The following is a 24,603-nucleotide window of genomic DNA, read 5'->3' on the forward strand; positions in this document are numbered from 1 at the left end:
CACGACTTCGAGCATCCATAGTGTAGGTGTTGGACCGCGGTCTGCGCTGCTGGTTAGCTGTCACACATTTAGTAGGTAGGTAGTAGTCATCAACGCGGAATCTCACTCACATTTTTCTTAAGGCAACACTATGCTCGCGGATCTTGAAGCGCCCAGCTGATGGCGGTGGCTGCGTGCGTGAGAAGCTTAACGTGTGGAGAGCATAGGCTTACCAGGTGAGTCGCCTTCACGTCCGAGCGACAGTCTTCGTCCAGGTGTTCGCGAGTTCGGTTGTAGTTTTGCATTCACTCCGGTTTTCCTGTTCAGGTTTGGTGGTGCTTTTTTTTAGATTCGCGAGTCTTCTCTTTCGCGGTTGCTCCTATTTCTCGTTTTTTTTTAATTTATTTTGGGGTGGAACGAAGAGTGTGGTGGTTGTCGCGTGGTTTCTGTCTCGTTTTGCCCTCCGTTGAGCCACGACACATATCGCAGGGGCAGATTGAAGTAGATCTTGCGAGCCTCCGATTTGGTTGGTTGACGTTTAGTAGATATTTTTCTTCAATGCTCTAAAAAGAAATCGCAAGCAGCATCTGAAGATCGTGAGTGAGAGTATGCGTGATGTCAGTGTCAATTTTTTTGGACTGTTCGCACATATTTACTGCCAGGGAGTCGTGCGATTGTCGAACTGCGAGTTTTTATTCAAGTGAAACTTGTTTTTAATTTTCGAGTGACGGGAATTAATTGTACCGAGCCGAAAAACAAAAGTCAAGTGTGGCAACCAAACAGATATCTCCGTGCGCATCGGCGTGGAAAGGAAACGGATTCAACCAACAAACCAGAAAAACACAATCGTACCCCTCAGCCGTGGGTTGATCAATTTCGTAATTGGTCGCAGCGGCTGGCTGGTTGTGAGTGAATGAATGAGTGACACGTAAAGTTGGAATTGTTTCTTGTCCGCAAAAGTGCAATGAATTTCAAAGACATGGTCACCTGCTTGCTCATTAACCCACAATATCAGTGAATGGAAACGCTCAAGCATAATTAAGCGAACTAAGCAGGCTGCAAACACAACACATATATACGATCGAGTGCATGCCTGTCTACTTGCTTGTGCGATGATCAAATTAATCAAGAGTCATCGCAGTAGCCAATCATCGGCTCGAAGTCAGCGCCAACTATTCATAGAAACCTAATAATAGAGACCCCATCAGCGGCATGGCAGAAGCAGAAGCTCGACACCAACGGCACCGCAGTAATTCATATATTAGCTCTCGAGTGTTTTAGAGGCCAAAGCCATTAGAGAATGCACCATACCCGCATATACCAATCGTGTGCATGAACATCTTTTCGCGGCAAACTTTGGTTCCATTTTTCTGTTCTGGTCGAGCTTCTGCAACAGTGCTGCATCCCCCTCAGGTTCTGTTACTCAAGAATCTTATTGTAAGTATTGTTTTTTTTAATAATGTGATATTACATTATATTGATTGGGTATTATTAGAATTAATGGGTTATTAATCAGATCTCTAAATGATAATGTATGTAAAAAGTATTATTTAGTGTTATAAAAGATTAATTGCTCACAAGGGCGAGTACATTTTTGAAGTTGTCAACATAAGCTCCATTAGGTAAGGGAAGTAGTGTTACCAGATTCAGTTTGACTAAAAATAGTACATGTACAACTATCGAAAATAGAGTACATGAGAGTAAAACCCTTATTTATTTTTTATTTTTTTCAATTCAAGATCGATATTTTACCGTTTTGACTCAAGTCTTCTTAGTCAATCTTAGTGTGCTTTATTTGTACAAACTAAGGAAAATGGATTTATTTTGCAATGTTATGTTTGGAAATTAAATTGCTACTAAAAATATTCAAAGAGAGTACATATAACCTTTTTCTCCGAAAAAGAAGAGTACGCATTTTTTCGGCCTCAACAAGAGAACATGTACTCTTACAAGAGTACGTCTGGTAACATTAAAGGGAAGTGACCAGGTTGTCGGCACAGTTTGCTGTTTTGCCATAACTTCGTTGAATTCAATATTCATATAGACATATACACATCTATGAAAAGCTCAAGACCTTAGCTAACTTCTATGGAAGAATTAATTCGATATCGTAAAACAAATATGTATCCTTCTATGAAGTATTTTAACCACATTTTTTTTTCGGTTTTGGACGTCTCTGATTTTTCTTTGATTAGAAAAATATTACCCTGGAGTTTTGAAGCTAAAAATAAAAAAAAAACAAAAAAAAGATTAAATCACTCAGCCATGATGATGCTTTTTCGCTTATTATAAAAACTAAGAAATTCGCATAAGAAAGGTCGAAAGGCCCCACTTAATTATCATTATTTCCATAATTTACTAGTTACGGGACACTGAACACGGCTTTACTCTTGAAGTCGTAATATGGTATCTGTAAAGTTACAGTCAGTGGTGGAAATAAATGGGATATTACTTACACGTCTTAGGACAAGTAAAGAAATTCCACTGCAAAGCCCTTAATAATTTCCTTATAAAAATTTATTTCCATTAATTCTGGAACGCAATATCCGATCGGGCCAATTTTCAATAATAAACAATGGGACCAGATTTCCCGTCGAATGCAATTTATTGCGAGCATGTCGGACAATGCTGAGTCCCAAAATATGTGTGCCCACAAGCGGTAAAATGTCGGTGCCCGCGACAGGAAAATGCAATGCTATAAAAAAATCGATTTTTTTAATTGATTATTTTCATTGAATCGATATCAAAATACGAAATATAGTAAATTAACAGCATAAAAAATTATTATTCTAACCTTTTGACAGTAATGCAGTCCAATTTGCGATACATTGAACACAACAACATATTGGGAAGCTCCCGATTCCGACAGATGAAAACATGTGATCCACAGTAGTTACCGGGTGTGTCTGTTCGCATCGGTCTCAGCTATAAAACATCGTACTGACATTTCGCACCAGTGACAATTGACAAATTCACTATGAATGATCACTATTGTAAGCTGACCAGGGGTGCCCACGACCGGACAACTTCCGCTGTAATATCTCTCCGACAAATTTAAGGCTGGACACACCTAGCCATTCAAGAGGGTAGAAACACTTTATTCCACCACCGTTTATTTGATAATAGGGCAGACCAAACTTGCAGTTTTAAGTTTTAGGAATGATTCTAGTTGTAGGTAGTTCGTTCGTAGTTAGTTATCCAAAATGTTACACAACAAAAGTTGTTTCGATATCATCACATTTTGGGCCTTAATTAAATTTTCTGATTCAAAATTTATATTGTTGAGTTTATTCTACAAATTAATAAATAGAGCAGTGATACTCAGCATTTTGGGCATTTGCTTCTCACACAATGAAAATGAGCTTTGACCATACAAGTTACTACTTAGACGAACTTTGAACATTCCTAGAGATTCCATTTCGACCCAGAGATGATTTAAAAACGTTGTAGTTTTGTAACGAAATGAGATACTGCCCATGATCGCATATTTGTAACATTTGCATTTTGTAAATGGTTTTGTAGATCGTTTCTCAATTCTCCCCACAAATCCAATCATTTCCAGCTTACCACAGATGAGCAAGATAGTGAAGCGTATTTTACTGTCGTGGGATTAGTTAACTGAGTAAACTGAGCTTTCTGAACGAATCACAGGCTTTTTGCAAAATGAACAAAAATGCGAGTGTTATAAATATGCGATCATGGGCAGGATAGGAGCTTGAAATATCTGACTTTTCCTAACTTTTGGGAACGAAAAAATGTGGGTGGTGACCAGATTTCAGCGACCACTAGGAACGCCGTTACTTACTGATTATTGAAATTTGACAATTCTGGTTCCCAGTTATCGGTTTTGAAGGAACATAGACTAACAAGCTTTTCCGGGATGATTTTCTTGTTCAAGACACTACATTTCTCACTTGTCATAAGACGAGTTTGTACAATCCCATTGAATTCCACCACTTAATTGTATCTTGACAGATACGTATTTCGACCTCAACAGTAAGGCCGCCTTCAGTGTCTCGTACCTGACTCGACTCGTCAGGTACGAGACACTGAAGACGGCCTTACTGTTGAGGTCGAAATATGTATCTGTCAAGATACAATTAAGTGGTGGAATTCAATGGGATTGTACAAACTCGTCTTATGACAAGTGAAGACATTCCACTAAAAAGCTCAAAATAATTTCCTTACCTACATTTCTACAAAAATACTTTTCTAGTTATTTTCCTTGAAGAGAAAAAAAGAAAAGAAGCGGAGAATATGCTGAGTCCACTCTCGTGCCCTCGGGCGAGTGATCAATCTACTATGAACGCCTCAGATTTGCCATATTGTATTCAATTTGATACTGCGTCCACCCTCGTGGCCTCAGACGAGTGATCAATCTACTATAAACGCCTCAGATTAGCGATATTGTATTTGCTGCTGTGTTCGCCCTCATAGACGCAGTCGATCGTTCAACCCACTTCTCACACCTCAGATAAACATAGAGACTGTGAAGGTAGTATCGAAAATATTGTTTTTTGAACCCTGTATAGCCAAAAAACATTTTTCTTGGGTCTTGAGTTGACTTACTTTATTTTTTTTACGTAACAGGACATGAAATTGTTGGATTCTTTCCAATACTCAGCGCATATTGATTTTCACAGCCGGTGATCAAATTTTGCAAGCTGATAATGAAGATTAACAATTATTTCTTATTGCTTTCATTCTCGATAAGAGCTTATTCCACAGGTACTTCTGAAGAGACAAAATATCTTACAATAGCTGTGTCTTTCTGAAATTAGGATTTGAACTAGATGTTGCATTGGAGGTCAATTATGTGCATCAGTAAACGGTTAAGGAGTTGTGTTCTCAAAAATTAGCTAAAAGGATTGAAAATTTGTTTCAAGTTTACCAGCATATTTAACATATTTGCAAGAACTGTTTTCTACAGGATTAAAGAAATGTATCTATTTTTGACAATCAATTGTGCCAAATTGTTTCAATAGTTTGCATGTTGAATAATAAAAGTTCAACGTTTGGATTCCTGACTTGCAGTTTTATGTTCAAGTCATTGAGATGTTTGGTGACATGTACTATAAAGGCCAAGCTACTCAGATCCAGGATCATGCAGCTTGGACATTGGTTTTGCTTTGTCTTGTAGAAATAGTGTGATTTCCTTTATAAGAAAATAAAATCTCTCAAGCAAGGTACCATGTTATAGCCAACGAACTAACATAAGGTACACCGGGGCAAGTTGAAACGGTTTTTTTAAAGTTGAAAATCTAAGTGCTGTAAAAAAATCACCCTTTGATACATTTTGAATCCGTTTGCGGTGTTTGCTAGTTCGGGCCAAAGATTATAAATAAAAAATAAGCAACCTCAACAAACTTTTTTATAAATATTTAGTATATTCAAATTCTTGTTTTATATGCATCGTTTCAACTTGCCCCGCGTATCGGGGCAAGTTGAAACACTGCGTTATATCCAGTCATAAGCTAATTTTACCATATTAATAACAAAATATATGTGAGACTCAATAAGCTCGAGGTTGTAAAGGTGAATGTAATACTGCCAGGATTCGCATAAGAGTCCCATATAAGTTTTTGACAATTTTGATTTTCTTTCAGAAATTAGCTAAAAATTGTCTCCTGTTTAAGAAAATCCGATAAAATAGTAGGCTTTGTTCTAGAAATTTAAAAACAAATCCCACTGTTGTTGTCGCATCTTGATATTTAATCGGATAAAAATCATATTCCAAATTTTGATAAGTACTTTTTTATCCAAAAAATAACTTAAATATTAAATGGACCACAACAATAAATAAAGATAGAGAATTCTATGTCAAATTTTTGGGAAGATAGCATTTTTTTTTCAATTTATTAGATTTTTTAAAAATATTTCTCCATGTAAAACAAGTTTGAAAAATTCAACGGCAAATTACTCAAGTCGGAGAAAATGCCATGCGACTCTTATGCGAATAAGGGCAGTGTACAACAAAGTCACAAGCGTATTTTCAAAGGCCAAATTCTGGAGAACGCACTACGCTGAAAATTTATCAGATTGATTTCCTCCTACTGATGACCACTCGGATTACTATTCAGGATGATTAATTATTTGGTTCACTTGTATATTGTGCACTTGATTTATTCGGTTGTGGCTTCTTCATAAATGCACATTAATTAACCAGCCAGCATATCTCTCATAAACTCTTCGATTGGAGAAATAAGCAGCTGGGGTAGTGAAAGGTGGAGTTAACGAAATGTTTACATACCCCATGTTTTATTTTTCTGAGAGTCAGTGCTCAGTAGATTAAGAATCTTTAAACTGCAGTTTAAACATGACCCTTTTTATTCTAGTGGAGATTGTAGGAGGATTGCATTTATGACGGAATGGGCGGAAATTTATTAAATTTATTTTCAGAAGTTTGCATGTTTTTATAAATTTATGTTTTCCGAATGTGTTTACGGACCATGTTGAATTCTGGGGAAAAAAATTTACTTTTAACTGCGAGGAATACGTTTTGAACCGTTGTCTCAACTTGTCCCGCACCACGCATTTCTATTTGCCCAAAGAATTGAACATGCGGAGCAATATCAAACAACCAAAATACAAAAATTAAAACGGGTCTTTCATCGATTTTTTATAATCATTTTGCTTATTCAACATTAAATGATTACCTACCGTGAAAATTTGATGAAAAAACTCTTCCAAACTTCGTTTTGAGACCTATTTCATTGGCACGACAAATAGTTGGTTTGGATTTTGCAAAGGGCGAAAAATAAACAATGACAGGGATTGCTTTTGAAAGCTGCAATCTTCCGGAAATAGCAGTCAGAAGGTGCGGTTAGGGGAGTAGTTTGTTGAAAAAAAAAATCAGGGCATTCGCTCATTTCCTAACTAAATTACAGCTTCCGTTTCAACTTACCCCGCATTTCAACTAGCCCCGGTGTACCTTAACAAATCTCCGTATTCTCCTCTTATTTCCGTCAACTAATTTGGAATTAGTGGTGGTTGAGTTTCCTCACTTAGGTAAAGTTGATTTTCTTAATAACGAGCGTCGCTAAATCACGAATATTGATCGTTTTTGCACATAGATCTTTTTTTGGTGAAAAAATCAAGTGCAGAGAAATATTACAAATTAACTTTTGTGGCTGATTAACAAATGAACAAATAAACAAATTGCTTCAATTTTCAAATGTCACAACGTATTCTTTCCCGTCTTTATCGGAGCTCCATCAGTTGTTAGGCCTTAGCTTTCAAAGAAAAATTCAAGCTCCTGCGTACAGGTCGTAACAGCTTTCCTATGCCCGGGACATAGAAAATTTACTTTGATTGATCTGAGCTTTCCTATGATCTATACTGGTAGTCGTTTCCTTCATTGGGATCCTCAATTCCTCTGTGATTTGAAGATGATCCTGAATGTCTCTTATGAAAACAGCTACATATGTGTCTAATTTTTTACATTAGGTATTTTCATCGATTGCGAGCAGGTGAATCAGAAGCAGGCGGATTTTTAGCGTAACGTAATTTTTAAATCTTCTGTGAAAACTTTAGCTCTTCACTATACTTTACAAGAAACAAATAATATTGAAGGAGGCTTTTTTCTTTAGAGCACACGACATCGCCAACAGCCGATATGCAATCCTTAACAGGTTCTCCGTCCTGGAAAGGTTTCATCCGTATTGCCAAAATCTCATTAACAACAAAACTGGCCCATGCTGGATTATTAGATTCCATGCTTGCACAGCTTTTAATTTTTTTAACCAGTTATAACCTACAGTATTTATTAATAAAGCTTTAGGGCTGGTTATGAAGTATTTTTCTTACACGCCGCAGGCCACAAAAAACTGAGCCAAGGGCCGCTTCCGGCCCGCGGACGGTACGTTGGGCAGCCCTGTTCTACACCGTTGCAACGCGTTGTTGTAGTGTGGGTTCAAATCGGCTGAGCAGTACTCAAGAGTGGGGCAGTAAAGAGCAATATAACGATTTCGAGCAAAATACATCGGAGAACTGAGGGTCGTGGGTTCGAGCCCCATCTAAGGGAAAGTGGTTACCTCCAATACATTTCAAGGATTTTGGATGTGATCGGAGCCTAGATTGAATTCCCGGCTCGCATTTGTGATAAGAGATCTTACTCAAGCGTTTGTATTCGTAATTGAGCCTGACATAGTGTTGTTTGAGCGGGAGTGTACAATATTTGGTGAATCTTTTGAGAGCACCCTTCTTCGTTCTTTTCAGAGTACGTAATTCATTTGTCATTCAAGGAACACGATGTGCAAGAAAGTTTTTTGCAGCGAGATTGAAGTCGTCTGGATTAAGAATATGCTCTCAATCTGCCTTCCAAAAATTGTACGACGTACGACACTGTCATAACCCTTGACCACGATAACTAGTGGGAGATGATGTGGAACGAACTTTACTTATGGTACGGGTGCAGTTGAAATCAAAGGCGTTCACAAAGGAAAAATCTAAAAAACGATTGTTTTCATTAGTCATGTTGTTGATCTGGAACATATCTGCAGAACTATAGCTGTCTAGAAACGTGATTGCTCCAGGATAAACAGTAGAGAGCGCATAATCTGGACAGAGGAAACTACTATGAATCGGAGGCAAAGCAACGCCCGTAAGGTTGAAGTCCCCCAATATCGTTTCCTAAATAAAGTTTCGTCACCTAAATAAAGCAAAAAAACAATCTCGTCATATGGACCCGCGATGAGTTTAATATCCCGAGGTATATTATAGGCAGCACAGAGTAACAGGTGACGGTTTTTGAGCGTGATGGATACCTAAACCTACTCCTCCTATAGCTTTTGCGCTGTTGTTTGAGTTGACACTGGAATAATGCAGTTTGGTTTTGAATTGATGATTTCGCAGTTCATGATAACATCTTTGCAAGGATGGTTGAAAAAAAAACAGGAAAATATAAGCAAAATTCATCTTTCAAACATCGTTCTGCACTAAGTAGAACATAAATAAAAAAAAAAAAACAGCAATGGGTAATGTTTTTAACATAACCGCGAGTAGACGTAGGACTGATATAAAAGCAACGTATTTATATTTGACTTCTAACTTTTGGATCTATGGAGTTTGATTATAGGTGTTGATATTGGAAACGACAACTTCCATGTTTATTCAAAGCTTCTGAAAATAAAACTAATAAATAAATACATAATTAGAGTTGCTTTGTTTCTAACTATCAAGCCCTTATTTACTTAAACAAATGTAGGGCATTTATAGATTTCTTAATGATGATAGTATTTGAAGATTTAAAATTCTATTGATACATATTTTAGACTTGGGCAAAATGTGCTATTTTAGGGGAACCCGTTTACCAAACAAAGAAATACATCACAAATATGCTTATTTTTGCTAACACGCTCTCTAATTGTATTCTTCTTCATCCACCACCGCTGCCCTCGCTGTCTCAGCCATCATCGGCCACTAGCCATGAACTTCGAGCGATGCGATGGGCGATTGCATCCATCGCAACCGACACCACTGCATCCGGCCATCATCAAGCACAGAATGACAAAAAAAATGCGCCCACTCCTTTCATGCATATTCGCAGACCCACTGGCGACTGCATGCTGTGTAGGTAAACAAACACAGCGAACGAACGAACGAAACAAACAATGCGCGAGAAAAAAGCACGTCAGTACGCGTTGCTGTCACAAATTGTAATGGCTCGAACACGGCAGGCACTGCTTCTTTTATACACGAAGAAAATCTTCCGCTAGACCCGAAGGCCCGTGACATACCGCATTCTGATGTCCGTGTTAGGAATGCACGGGATTGATTACATATGAAATTTTTGCTGGCTTTGACAAGAATTGAAATTTTCAATAGTCTATCGTTAAGAATCTTAATTTTCAATGAAATAGGCAAATTGCTGGAGAGTGTCCGAGTCGATTGATATATAAATATTAAAAATCCATCGAAAGATAAAGGCGCTAGTATCGTTTGAAATCTTCCCTTCCAGCGTAACGCTCTCGATTTCCAAAAATCTAAATGACACCCAGTATAGTAAAGAAAGACGTAAGTCCTACGTCAAAAATCAGAGTAATCAACTAAGCGGTTATGATACCTTTCTCGCTCATTAAAAAATGTTTCGAAATGACTTCATCAGAAAGAACAAAACAGCATAAGTATAAAGAAATTAATGGCTTAGCAGTAGAAAATGTACAGGGTGAGTAGGGTTGGTTGTCAGTGAAGTTAATGTACATAAAATCAAAACGCAAGCTTAAAAATGATCAAACTTTGATTTTAATCAAAGATTATACATAACAATTTGTAAATTTCGGGCTAAAGTGAATTTATTTGTTAGATTTGGAGTATTTTTTCTTCTTCTTTAGACTTCCAAGTTCATGAAATAATTTAAAATAAGTCACAGATAATGAAAATAATTACAGTAAAACCTCCATGAGTCAATGTTCTTTACTCGATATTGACTCATGGAAACAAATGATGCTGGGTTACTGTGAGGTCCGTTCAAACAGCATCCCAGAGATTTTGTTTTCCACAACTCGATATTTCCCGATGGTCCCTTCAATATTAACTCATGGAGGTTTGACAGGGTGTCGACTACCTGAAAAAACCTGGAAAGTCAGGGGAAGTCAGGTAATTTCATTTTGGATCTGGAATGTCAGTGAAAGTCAGGGAATTTTGATTGAGGTCAGGGAAAAAAATCACAAACCCAATATTGAAAATTTATAGTGATTTTTTTATTTCGAGCAATATACTCAACTAAGGACACTTATGACAATGAAACTCTGAACCAATTTTAATCCATTGAAAAGGGACCAATAAAAGTACTGAAACGTCGGATCAGAATTAATATTGCGCTTTACCTGGTCATCAGACTGCATAGCCGATAAACAATACTCCCAGGCAGTTATATTCGACAATCACCTCCACTATCAAGCTATGAAGCTTTTTTTTGTGGCTGTTGGCAGTCTTAGTCTCAGTTGGCAGACTAAAAGTCTACTACGAGGCCTTTTCATGTTTCCCATGGTAATCGAGTTTGTTTCTATTAATCTCTAAGCAAAAACAGAGGTTCGATGCCACGTTGCTCAAATGGTCAGTGTTGAGACCTGATCCATTTTTTTAAAAGTCCCCTTCAATATTTTAAATTATTTAGTTTGAGTGGTTTTGTGTCGGAGTCGTTTTGAATTATTTGCATTTTCCTTAATAGTAGCGTTTGAGTCATGTTCCCATCAAGCAAAATAAGTTCTGAAAATTTGTTCAAATACTTAATCATTAATCGCGAGAGTCATTCCTTATAAAATTATGTTGATGTACTTATGATATAGGAAAATTATGATACAGTGAAACCTCCATGAGTCGATATTGAAGGGACCATCGACTCAAGGAAATATCGAGATGTGGAATATACAAACCTTGTGATGCTGTTTGAAGGGACCATCGTAGTAACCCAGAAAATATTTTTTAACGTGGAATAATTTGCTTCTATGAGTCGATATCGAGTCATAGAACATCGACTCATGGAGGTTTAACTGTATGTTTTTTTTTATTTTTTTATTCCTTTCTTTATTTGGTAGGCACTCTGTGTTACTTAACCGCTACTGTGACAAGATCTACTGTGGCATTCTGCTGCCAGAATCCACACAGAATCTATTTTTAGATTTTCCATTATCATTATTGTTGTCGTTGCTTGTCCATCTCATCGTGAGTCCATTGTGTCCATTTGTCCATGTCGTCTATCCAATGATCGTTGCATTGTTCGGTTGCCATTTATCCGGGTAACGTTGGAGGAATGCCTCCGAGAAGAACAAGTTGTCAGTCGTCATCAGGCAGCCGTGACGGTAAGGCGTGCACCCCAGAACGCCACCGTATGGGCGCGGATCCGGCGACTGACGAGGGTTTGGTGAAGGGGCTGGGAATCGAACCCATGACCATTCGCTTGTAAGGCGAACGTGTAGCCAACTACGCTACGGGACCCCCTTTAAAATTATGATATGTTGATGTACTTATGATATAGGAATTTAAATTGCTGACTTATAACCATCTCTAATTAAAAACCTAATATCACATTACTTTCTGATGAAAATGTAACGCCCAAATGTTTGAAAACTATCTCGTGAAAGCAGTCGAAAATGAATCAAATGACTGAAATAGGCCATAGTTCAGAACCGTTCAACATACAATCAACTAGGAAGCTTGTTAAAAGAAAACGACGAATAGTATCTCTGTGGACCTGTGACAGCACTCCACAGCATCGGCATCATCTCTAAACAAGATTCTGTAGGTAATGTTTTAAAAACATTTCGGGAACTTTCATTTGATGATGGGCTTATACAGTCATTGGTCGATCCTCAAAATAATGCTCATGTAGAGAGAATGACAGTGGATAAAAGCATCATATGGTCTACCTCATATACGTAGGTGGCGAAGGTCTCAATTAAACGTTACTCGATACTCCATAATTCTCACGTGCTGGAACGCAAGAGGCGGATAATGTTGTTATCAATGGTAATGTTTCAGTTTTATATTCGCTGCTGATGTTTATAAAACTATTTAATCATGAAATATTCTGGTTGATCTATGGTAATTTTGTCCAGAAATTAACTCAGAATTCTCACTGATAAGTAAAAAATCCCAAGGGATTTTGAAAAGCTGTCTCGATAGTTTTTATCCTGGAACTCGATAAATGTTCAGTAGATTTTTTTCAAAGGATATGCTCCAAAAACTTGGTAGATTGTATGGTATTTACTCTAATTTGAATTGAATGTCTTCGTGAAGGAATCTCTAACTTGAAGACGCTGTTCAAATAAATAATTCAGACCAATTTATTTAAAGTATTACAGTGGTTAGAATGTTTTGCTGGGCTTACTGTAAGTGCAAATCCAATCCAAATCCAAATCCAATCTAAATCTAATCCAAATCCAATCCAAATCGAATCCAAACCCAATCTAAATCCAATCCAAATCCAATCCATATCCAATTCAAATCCAATCCAAATCCAATCCAAATCCAATCCTAATCCATTACAAATCAAATCCAAATCTAATCCAAATCCAATCTGAATATATTCCAAATCCAATCCAAATCCAATCCAAATCTAATCCAAATCCAATCCAAATCCAAATTCAATCCAAATCCAATCTAAATCCAATGCTAGTCCAAATCGAATCCAAATTTAATCCAAATATAATCCAAATCCAATAAAAAAAATCCAACCCGAATCCATTCCAAATCCAATCCAAATCTAATCCAAATCCAATGAAGGGATATGAAGCAATTTTTTTATGATTTGTTCAATTCAACGCAAACTCATTTTAATCCAATTTCTAAAGATCAATTCATTTAGTACCTGGTGGATCGCAAGGAATATGGGGTTCTGTCAGGTGGGTCGCTTATCCAAAAAGTTTGGGAACTTCTGATCTAAACAACATTATAGGAAATGGTCACTCACTGAATCTCACATATCTGGGGGTCGAGCTCACGATCTTTAGATCAATAGCCCTTAACTCTTTATACGTCCAGTTGGATTTCACCTTTCAGCTTTCAAATAGTAGACAAACTACAAAATTAAATCCACGATGTTTCAAATATGTATTTCTCAATGAAGCTTTTTCCATAAAATTTGCCTCGTGGCTTACCATTATTTTTTGCCATTTTCACTCATGATATGATTTGCTTACCATTTTCTTTTGCCATATACATTCTATGGCTTACCTTGATTTTTTGCCATTTCTGTTTGTTGTCTGCAGCTTACCTGTTTTACCACTGACATACTTTGGCTTGTCATTATTTTTTGCCATTTTATTCATCATTATCATTTATCATTCTTTTTTTGCCTTATTTCGCTTCTTTTCTTAAATCGCCTAAAAAATATTACCTTGTAGGGGAGCAACAACTACACCATTGTCGTAGCTAAACGATTTGTCTTCCTTCTCCGTGGAAAAACAGGCTTTGGACACCGATAAAGAATCATTGTCTTTCCGCCTCAAGAAACGAACACTGAATGATCTTCATTTATATTCTGTCACCCTTCGAAAAATCTAGAATTTCCTGTCAGCCTACTGCGATTGAATTTCAAATTTCTTTTCATTAGCTTCTTAGTATGCTTGCATTTCAAATACCTATTACGATTGAATTTCAAATTTGTTATCTATTTTCCATTATTGTCATTTGAAAATATTTTAATTTATTTATTTATTTTTATTATGAAATAAAAAATACATTTTATTTTATCTATTAATTTAATCAAAAAATGCGAATGATTTATTCAGGCTCACTTTATTCCCCACACATAGATTTATGTGAGCTTGTAGGGATTGATCAGTAACTAATTTCAGAAGTCTATAAACTCCACAGAGAGTGAATAAGAATGCTTTCTCCGTAATCGTACTTGAGAGCCAATGGAGGTTTCTCGATGTTCTCGTAAATACCTAATCCGTACATTTTTTTAACGGCATTAGAAGGATTTCTAGAAGCTTCTCCGACTGTTTGGAAGTTCAAAAGTCGTGTCAAAATATACAAGAGTTCACACAAATTTCCAGAAAGATAATGAAAACTTCAACGATTTGAAGAAGTCCATCAGTAGTCTTGGTTGTTTCCTATGAGAACTCCTAATGGTGGATGAAGGCACCAGAAAACTTATAACACTAAGTGGAGCCAATTTTAGTAACCTGTAAAATCTAATTTTGAACTGTAACGCCCTTTTAAATGTTGGTCTAGAAATATGAAAATCTTTCAGGAGTTATACGCATTTACTTGAATCTTTGTGAACGACCAGAATTACCTACGATATTCTACAAATCCTTAATGTTCTGTTTCTAGAAGTGATTAGGCTTCCAGTAGCTCAGGAGCTCATATGGACTTCAATGATTCACATTTGCAAAGATTTTCATACGTTTCTGGGAATTGAAAAAAAAAAACATTTTTCATATCTGTAATTTTTTGAGGACTTGTCTGGAAAGTCAGGGAAAGTCAGGGAATTTTATTCTTAAATTGGAGTCGACACCCTGTTTGACTTGTTGGTAGTTGTTTTCAGTACTATTATTTTTAAGCATAAAATTATGTTAAAAATGGCAAAATTGGATCGTAAAAAAATCATATCAGAACTGCCCTAAATCGGGTGTGGAGCATCGGGTCATCACTGTATCCTGTACATAATCACTGAAAATATGCTGTGGCAATTTAATTGCAGAAAAAAAAATGAAAATTATCTTAGGCCGATACAAATATTTAAAAACAATTTTGTCTCCCCCTCCCTCGGATTTTTGAGCCAAACAAATAATATTTTGAGGGGACAACAAAATAAAATTCGGATAATTTTGAGGATTTTCAAAACATTCTCTAACAAATCCGAGAAGTTTTTTTTATTTTTTTTCTTCATTTTAATATTAATTTTTATTATCCCCCTCCCCTTAACCTTTCGGAGACCAGTAGGGCAGAATGTTGTAACGGCCCTTTAAAATAATCAATCATATGCCTTAAATAATCAATCATAAGCCTTAATGTGTTCATTTTTTATAGAATAGAAACCAAAAATAGTTAATCTTTCAAAATATTGGTAATGTAGGTAACACTATTTTGAGAGCCTAATCCGAGAGAAAGCTATATCAGGATAACACTATGATAAGGAGTGTTTTGATGCCAAAGTTGTCGTTTGATTTTATATTATGTTATGAATCTCGTAATCAAAAACAAACAAAAAAACTTTTGTTTCCAATAACTAAGTTACCGGTATAAAATATCAATTTTGACATTTGGTTTACTGATATCTCAATACTATCATCATTTACTGAGCTAGATCTGTAAAAAATAATTACCGTTAAAATCCCTGGTTAAATGTGTACCTCCAAAGTCTTTCGGCATCTTTCAGACTATATGCTATTTCACATTATTTTAAGTCGCTTAGGAAAAAAATGTAAAAAGTACGCTTTTCCATACTATCTTCCTTATAAATTTATAACACTATGCGGAAAGCGCTCACGCAACCAATCGAGCCTATATTTTGCACAGTTGATTGAGATCCTAAAACGATTCAGAAAAACCTTGATCTCACTTAATTGGATAAAGTTTGAGTTTTTCCATACAACTGCGCCCCACTTTTATAAACATCATCACCTAATTCACACTGTAAATTGTTTCAAGACAGTCGACTATAAATCGCATCCATCCATATCCAAATAGTCCTATAAACGGTTTCAAAATTCCACTATCTAAGCTACCAATTTTTTTATTCTTGTGAATTTGCGGTGGCTGGCTGTTGGAATAATATTTCAAGGCTTAAATTTTGTCCAAGGAATTTTGGGGAAGGGTCGTTTGGCCGAAAACCATACGGCCGAATGCCATTTGGCCGAAGGCCACTATGCCGAAGGTTTGGCCGAAAATACCATATGGCCGAACAAACCATTAGGCCAAGTTCTGTTCGGCCAAATGATCTAATCGCCGAAATGTCCTCTTCGGTCAAATAACTTATTCGGCCGAATGACCTATTCGGCCGTATGACCTGAGTCTGAAAACTATGTTAATTGCCCAAGTAGCACACGCAACATCGCACGCAAACTGTATAATGATTCTGCTTTTATTAAATATGATAGTAGTTGGTAACATAGAATACCGCGCTGAAACAATTTTGTCTTTCATGGGTACTGGGTAGTTGGTAAAACTAGTAACCAACATTTAAACAACAATGTACATCATTTGTTGTCAGTTATACATCCATCATCCAGTTCTATTCAAGCAGTGGTACGAAAACGAGCTCCATTTGAAAAAAAAAATGGGAAAGGCTAGATCACACGAGGAAAACCGCCTTTTCCGAGAACGGTAGACGAAAAAAGCATATATGCCCCACTTCGGAACGTCTCAACAATTTAACTGACTTGGTGAACTACGATGCATTTACTTCCTAAATTAAAACATTTACTACATAAATTAATTGACACAGGGAATACTAGTATCCGACTTAGAACTAGAAGAGAAAAACCATCGCATTTCCATAAAGCCAGGTAAGAAAATGAGAGATTTTAAAAGACTGAAACTATTTAAGAAATATTTCACTGTCATGAGACGAGTTTACTACAATTCCATTTAATTCCACCAAATCGTATTACTTTTACATATACGTATTTCGACCTCAACTGTAAGGTCGTCTTCAGTGTCTCGTACTTGACTCGACTCAAGTCTGTTGACTTGTAAGGTCGTCTTCAGTGTCTCGACTTGAGTCGAGTCAAGTACGAGACGACCTTACACACTTAATTTTTTTAACCGGGATCTCAGCAAAATGGTCAACTTTTACCGAGATTCGCACAGCTGTGCCCAATAAACATGTTTTTTGCCGAGATTTCTGTCAAAAGTGCTGAAAATCAGCAAATGATTTGCCAAAAATCAGCTAACAATCATCATTTTTGCCAGAATATCAGCTTTTATTTTGTTGGCGTACGGCTGTGCGGATTTTTGCCGAGCTGCAGAAATAAAAACTAAGTGTGTACAGTTAAGGTCGAAATACGTATACGTATGTATAGAATTGATAGTTTCGTTAGGATACGGCAGGCATGAAGAATGTTTTTTTTTTTTATAGAAGTCGATTTGAAGGCGAGCGGAGGGCAATATTTGTGATGGCACATATCACACGACCTTCCTTCTGCCAAGCTCCCGTATGAAGGGGGAGGGAAGAATATCAGTGTGGAAGCTGATATATCTCCTTCATACGGGAGCTTGGCAGAAGGAAGGTCGTGTAATATGTGCCATCACAAATATTGCCCTCCGCTCGCTTTCTAATCGACTTCTATAAAAGCCAGTGGAGATATATCAGCTTCTACACTGATATTCTTCCCTCCCCACTTCATACGGGAGCTTGGCAGAAGGAAGGTCGTGTGATATGTGCCATCACAAATATTGCCCTCCGCTCGCCTTCAAATCGACTTCTATAAAAAAACATTCTTCATGCCTGCCGTATCCTAACGAAACTATCAATTCTATACTTTCGCCTCTAATTCTATCATGAACATGTACGTCTAAGATTGGAAGATGATATTAGCATTTCCATATCATAAAAATATTGTTCGTCCTTGTGAATAGTTTGTAAATTCTTTGTGTACCTATTATTGCTTTTTTTTCTAGTTGTATTTTCTTGGAACACCCTTTGGCTACCTTCAAAATAATTACCTTAATTCAAATGACAAAAACAACCTCCACATACTTCAAATTAGACACTGCGTGGATGCGGCGCACCGCTAATGATGAAATAATTCAATGATGAAACAATTCGCAACCGTATGGAATTGCCAAACCAGTCAAACCTCATCAACCAGTGGCGTTACGGGCCATGACAACAACGGGCTTCAATCTTACTAGTAGTGGTCCGTCTAATGTGGTGGATCTTCGGTGCAAGAGACCGCACTGTTATCCGCAGTCACAACATTGCTAACCAACAATCACAACATTGAGTTTCGTAGAAGAATTGACGATGAGAAAACAACGATTTCTCACAACGATGGTGAGGAGAGTGGGGCAGTATGAACTTTCTGAATAATAATAAATCGGCATAGATATTACTGATGTTTTCATTCATTTGAAGAAGTGAACATTTTTTGTTGTCGATTGTTCCAAAGAGCATCAATTATGCTATGGATAAGTTGCGAATCTTTTACATCAAATCTAGCTAAAATGCGATGAATATATTCGTTTTGCCCCAAGAGACGTACGTACAAGTTTCTCGTTGAAGCAAAAAATATTGACTACGTCCGGCTATGCGACAAAGGAAAATAGGTTTCTTGCTTGTGGGCATCCAAATCGTTTGAATGTTTCGGAAAGCGAGAGAAACTTTGATGTCGTTGTCTGGGAGATTTCAATGCATGAGAAGTGAGAAACCCGAACCACGAATATACAAACGCTAAATTAATGATGCACAAGACGTAAGGAGACGAAGGGTTAGTGGTGGAAGAAGGAATCATTTTTTTTTTTCAAAACAGATGATTCTTTCTGCACAAATACGGAAGGTGTGAGTTTCATTTCGGCTTACCTACGACAACAGCTCAAGTTCATTGGCATTTTGAATAAGCGTTTCCCGCCTTCGCCCGTCGTCGACGGTGCCGTTGGAGCAGTTGCTGCGGCATGAGCCGCAGAAGATGATGCGAATTTCCAATGCGTTTTATTGTCGACGGTCGGGCTGGTGTGGCGAGAAACTGCAAGATTTTTGTGACCTCAGGTTCTTCCGCAAGTGTACACGAAATGACGTTGATGAGGTGCTCGAGGCGTGAACTGTCGGATGCCTTGCGGAATGTAATGTAATTTATGGCTGGTTGCAATACCAGCTGGCTTTCAAATAAATGGTTTTATGGACATAACAAGTGTATTACTGATCCGTTGCGGTTTCTGTGAAGGGGTTTCAGTTTGTGTGAAAATCTCATTTCGAAATCTAACTGCGCCCGGTCAAATTAGTGCAATTAAAATGAATAATAAATAGCACAATTTTGAACCTGTTTGGGACTAATTGTTGCAGTATGGTGAATTGGAAGAAATTTGTTTCAATTACATGTGTATCCCAAAAGGTTTCTATAATAGAAACCATGACAGCAATCAAATGTTTAGGTAAATTATGCCTTTCTTGAATTTCTCTCAATTATCCAGCTTTTGAGGCATGTGCTCCATTTATCATATTATAGCAGATTGGTTGTATATTTAAATCTGCAATTGTAACGTTTACTATATGAGAGAAAAAAGCAATTGTGATTTCTATATAGATATCATTGCATAATCGAGAACGATAACAATTTTGTCTGTGCACGATCGAAAATCTGAAAACCCAGTTCAATGGGTTCCACTCTTCTGTATCGAAAATTTGCCAGCAAATCAGAAAGGAAACTCTGTGCTGCTGCCGATATATTGCGTCTTGGCTTACATTCATGAATTCTAAAATCTTCAAATCCTAAAATCCTTTTATTCATATTTAGTCTATGGCATCTGTAAATTCTACATTTTAATGTTTATTATGGGATCTCTTAGATTCCAATTCCAAATACTTTGTGCCTTGCAAAATATTTAACAATAAACTATACATTTTTCATCAATCATTTCCCAAAAAAAAGATGAAAAACGTGAAATGATCAATAGGTACTAATGACAAAATAGAAATTTTCAAACAGTAATAATTCAAATGTTGAAAAATTTAACAATTCCTGTTGCGTATTTGTTTTTTACACTTCACATCTAAATGTTGAAGCGTTTTAGCGAGTTTCATTTTCCTCTCTTAACCATGCGGTCGAAACTCTCTTCCCCTCTCATTTTCTCCAGAGTGCAAAGCGCTAATTTTTCCTCCCAGCTCTCGGTAACTGTTTCGCTGTTGCCCCCAAATAAGTATAGGTAGGTAGCTATGTTCCACTGCCAAGTCGTTGAAATCTCTTTGAAAGCGAAATTGTGTCACACTTTTATTTTCGTTTGAGGTTTCTCTGTCTGCAGCATTGCTGATTGAAGGTGCGTTGCAAAGGGGATGTGAGCTAAAATGTTCCAGTCGGAATACATGGATATTGACCGGTTTGATTTCGTCGATCTTCTTGACAACGAAAATTGATTTTAGCAATAAGCAAGGTTTAGGTATATGAAATTATTCAAGTATCGTATTTTGTGAAATTTCAAGATAGAAGCATGATCACCTTTTGGACAGAAAAACATCAGAATTCATATCTGAGAATATAGCAAATAGGCTAAAGTAGTCTACCCTGGACCATTCTCCTTATACCTACCACTAACAAAACACTGTCCTCTGCTACCATGCTGTTTATTTTTCTCATAAATGTGCAGGTGTAATGATCAAGCTATCCCTCCATACTCCATAGCACCGTCAACAGAGCATCGTTTCAACTGCAGCGCTGATGGGGTGGCATTGGAAGAAAATATGACACCGGGTGGTTTGGGAGCTTTAAGCAATGGTGTGTGAGTGCGAGCTGATGATGGGTGGCAATGTAGTTGGTTTGAGAAGCTCGACAGTTGTGTGGTGTGGGCTAGGGAGCATTGCGATTCAACACTGCTGTTTCATTAGCGCCTATAAGTCGCAAATATAAAAAATAAGTTGTATCGCAGCAAAGGGAAATATTTTTTCTTATATTCTACAGATTGAATCATTTTTTGCTTATATTCTACAGAAAGAGTGTAGCTATCGGCAAAGTCAATGCATACCGTTGTGACTTACGCCGTTTTAATAACGTCAATGTCGTACTGCTGCGTGAATGTTGTTTTGAAAGTGAATTCGTACGTGCGGCCACACGCCGCATTCCATACCGTCTACCACCTGGTCTCCACGGGTGAATCGAGGGAGATCCACACGGGTGACCAGTTTTAGTGATGGCCAGGTCCCCGTCGTCGTAATCGTTGGTGATTAATGATTAATAGCTTGATGGCACAGGAACCATGCTGCTTCGGTTGATTAAGCAATCCTTGTTGTTCAAATAAAATTCTTGTTTCAAATTACCGCACTTTTTGGCGATATTAGTTGTTGGATGCTCGAATGATGATGCATTGCCAAATGTATTACCTTTGTTTTTTCCTCGTTCGTAGTTCTAAGAATATCAGTGAGCTGTAACAAAGAACGTCGAGTGCGCGTGAAATTGAATTTTCATGAGCTTAAACCCTCACAACACTAGTAGAAGCAGAAATACCAGCTGATGCGATGGAAATAAATTCATGAGTAACATTTCCACAGATAGGGGCTTTCAGAAATGATGAAAAAGCATTTCACAAGAATATTTAGTCACAACACAAACGAATTTCCTGCTTGTAAATACGGCTGGCTTAATGATCTCCGCCAATGAATCACTATGGATAAGTATCCATCTCATCGTCGAAATATGACACTATTGGCATGGAAAATTCGGTCGACATTGCAAACGATAAAGAGACGCGTGCGTAACGTCATTAGGAGAAAGTGTGTTCGTTATTTGGGTATTACTGGATGATACTCTAATTCAGTAGTCAGGTCAAGCTTAAAATTTTGGCAATAAATTTTTTGGGTGTTTCTTTTTAATTGAAGGTAACGGAACTAAAGATAATTTGAAAACATTTTATTTAGATAGAAGATGTAGATTTATGTGGAAATAACTACCACAGACAAACAGACGTAACACTAGAGAAATTACCATCGACCATGACTTCAACGATCAATCGATCAAAGGCGCTAGCGTCATAATTCTTCGAGTTTGACATTGTTTCGTGTAACATGCATTGCAATGCAACGTAACATGCAAGATGGTGGTAGAGGGCGATGGATTTTTCAGAAAAATGTTCATGCTGTTACGTCTGTTTGTCTGTGTAACTACTATCCAAAACCTCAATTAAATTAAGTTGAAGCAAAACTTCGTATTTTTCAATTTTACAAAATTTCAATATATGTGGTTATACATTTGGGACATGGGTATAAAAGGAGGTATTTAGGAGAAACGGAAAGATTTTTTTTTAATAATTTGTTTTGGCCTGAGATTAAAATTTCTGCTATCTAGTGGCGTATACACTGCCAAACATGTTGGAAACACAGAGACTCTTTCCCAAAAAAAATCTTTGATCGCTGCTTTGTTTGACCGCGTGTGAAGATGTTAGAGAAACTTTTTGTTTTTTTTGTTTTCTTTCAAATTAAAACAACCGTTTGACGGTTGGCGGTTTTCTTTGAATAAAATGAAATCAGTTTACATTCTGAGCAAAGTTTGAACTAACGAGAGTGGGATTGGATGTGGGTAAACTTGCTTGATCATTTGCACAGTTGTTGCGATGTTGCACAAACTTCCAAATACTTTTTAACCTTCGGGACTCTAATTGCTGCAAAAAATACAACACATTGAGTAAAAATGAGATATCTTTTTAGTCAGTTGACCAATTGGCTCTAAACCACCATATATTCATCAAAAAATAGTTCTTAATCAATTGAGAAGATAATGAAAGTGATTTGATAGAAGGCTCGGGTAAATACAGCGACAGCTGAATAAAAGGCTCAGGTGCACTGGGAAATGTGACCAGTAATGAATTATTTATTTATTTCATTAACAATTCATCCTAAGTAGCAAGATTTGTTCTAAATCATTTCTGACAATAACCTTGGAGTTAATTTGCAGTTCTTACACACCTATGATGACCGTAGGTGGCCACCGAACGGCCTTTCGGAAAACCCGGAACGTTCGTAAAAATGGTCATTTCGGATAGTGCGTTCTACAGCAGCGCATTTTTTTCTAAGCAATTTCTGACGGTGATCTTAGAGTTAATATACAGTTCTTATTCTGCTATGACCGCAGGTGGCCACCAGACGGCCTCCTGTAGAATCCGAAACATCGGTAAAAATGGTAATTTGGGAAGTTCGTCCTAGAGCATCGCATTTTTTTCATTTTGTGAAGTTCGTCCTAGAGCAGCGCAATTTTTTCTTAACCATTTCTGACGGAGGTTTTGGAGATATTTCACAGTTCTTTTCCAGATATAACTGCAGGGTGTCACCAGACGGCCTTCCATATAATCAGTAACGTCCGTAAAAATGGTAATTTATGAATGTTTGTTCTAGAGCAGCGCCTAAGCCATTTTTGATGGTGGTCTTCGTGGTATTTTTTAAAAATATTTTTATTGGTGAGACTTTCAGCCCAAGGCTGGCTCGTCTCGTATTGTTTCATTTCATTTATTTAGTTAACATCTAAACAGATAACACTGAATCAACAATTTGACGCCACAATGCACGGTTCGAGGCCGCATCTCTCCATCCTCGGATACGCCCCACGCTCGCCAAGTCGTTCTGCACCTGGTCTGCCCATCTCGCTCGCTGCGCTCCACGCCGTCTCGTACCTGCCGGATCGGAAGCGAACACCATCTTTGCAGGGTTGCTGTCCGGCATTCTTGCAACATGTCCTGCCCATCGTACCCTTCCGGCTTTAGCTACCTTCTGGATACTGGGTTCGCCGTAGAGTTGGGCGAGCTCATGGTTCATTCTTCGCCGCCACACACCGTCTTCTTGCACACCGCCAAAGATGGTCCTAAGCACCCGTCTCTCGAATACTCCGAGTGCTTGCAAGTCCTCCTCGAGCATTGTCCATGTTTCATGTCCGTAGAGGACATCCGGTCTTATTAACGTCTTGTACATGACATTTGGTGCGGTGGCGAATCTTTTCGACCGCAGTTTCTTCTGGAGCCCGTAGTAGGCCCGACTTCCACAGATGATGCGCCTTCGTATTTCACGACTAACGTTGTTGTCAGCCGTTAGCAAGGATCCGAGGTAGACGAATTCCTCGACCACCTCGAAGGTATCCCCGTCTATCGTAACACTGCTTCCCAGGTGGGCCCTGTCGCGCTCGGTTCCGCCCACAAGCATGTACTTTGTCTTTGACGCATTCACCACCAGTCCAACTTTTGTTGCTTCACGTTTCAGGCGGGTGTACAGTTCTGCCACCTTTGCAAATGTTCGGCCGACAATGTCCATGTCAACCGCGAAGCAAATAAATTGACTGGATCTGTTGAAAATCGTACCCCGGCTGTTACACCCGGCTCTCCGCATGACACCTTCTAGCGCAATGTTGAACAACAGGCACGAAAGTCCATCACCTTGTCTTAGTCCCCGGCGCGATTCGAACGAACTGGAGTGTTCGCCCGAAATCTTCACACAGTTTTGCACACCATCCACCGTTGCTTTGATCAGTCTGGTAAGCTTCCCAG

The 24,603-nt window shown here is 37.8% G+C and overlaps 1 protein-coding gene across 1 annotated transcript in view; it reads left to right on the top strand.

Moving 5' to 3' along the window:
* The first annotated feature begins 250 nt into the window (after positions 1–250).
* LOC134212016 (dual oxidase) overlaps positions 251–24,603 on the top strand; it is a 189,287-nt gene continuing 164,934 nt past the window's right edge. The window contains exon 1 of the mRNA XM_062689496.1: positions 251–306. The gene's annotated coding sequence lies outside the window, so the exon portion shown is untranslated. The remainder of the gene's footprint in view (positions 307–24,603) is intronic.

Source organism: Armigeres subalbatus, chromosome 2 (assembly GCF_024139115.2).
Source record: "Armigeres subalbatus isolate Guangzhou_Male chromosome 2, GZ_Asu_2, whole genome shotgun sequence".
Classification (NCBI taxonomy): domain Eukaryota; kingdom Metazoa; phylum Arthropoda; class Insecta; order Diptera; family Culicidae; genus Armigeres; species Armigeres subalbatus.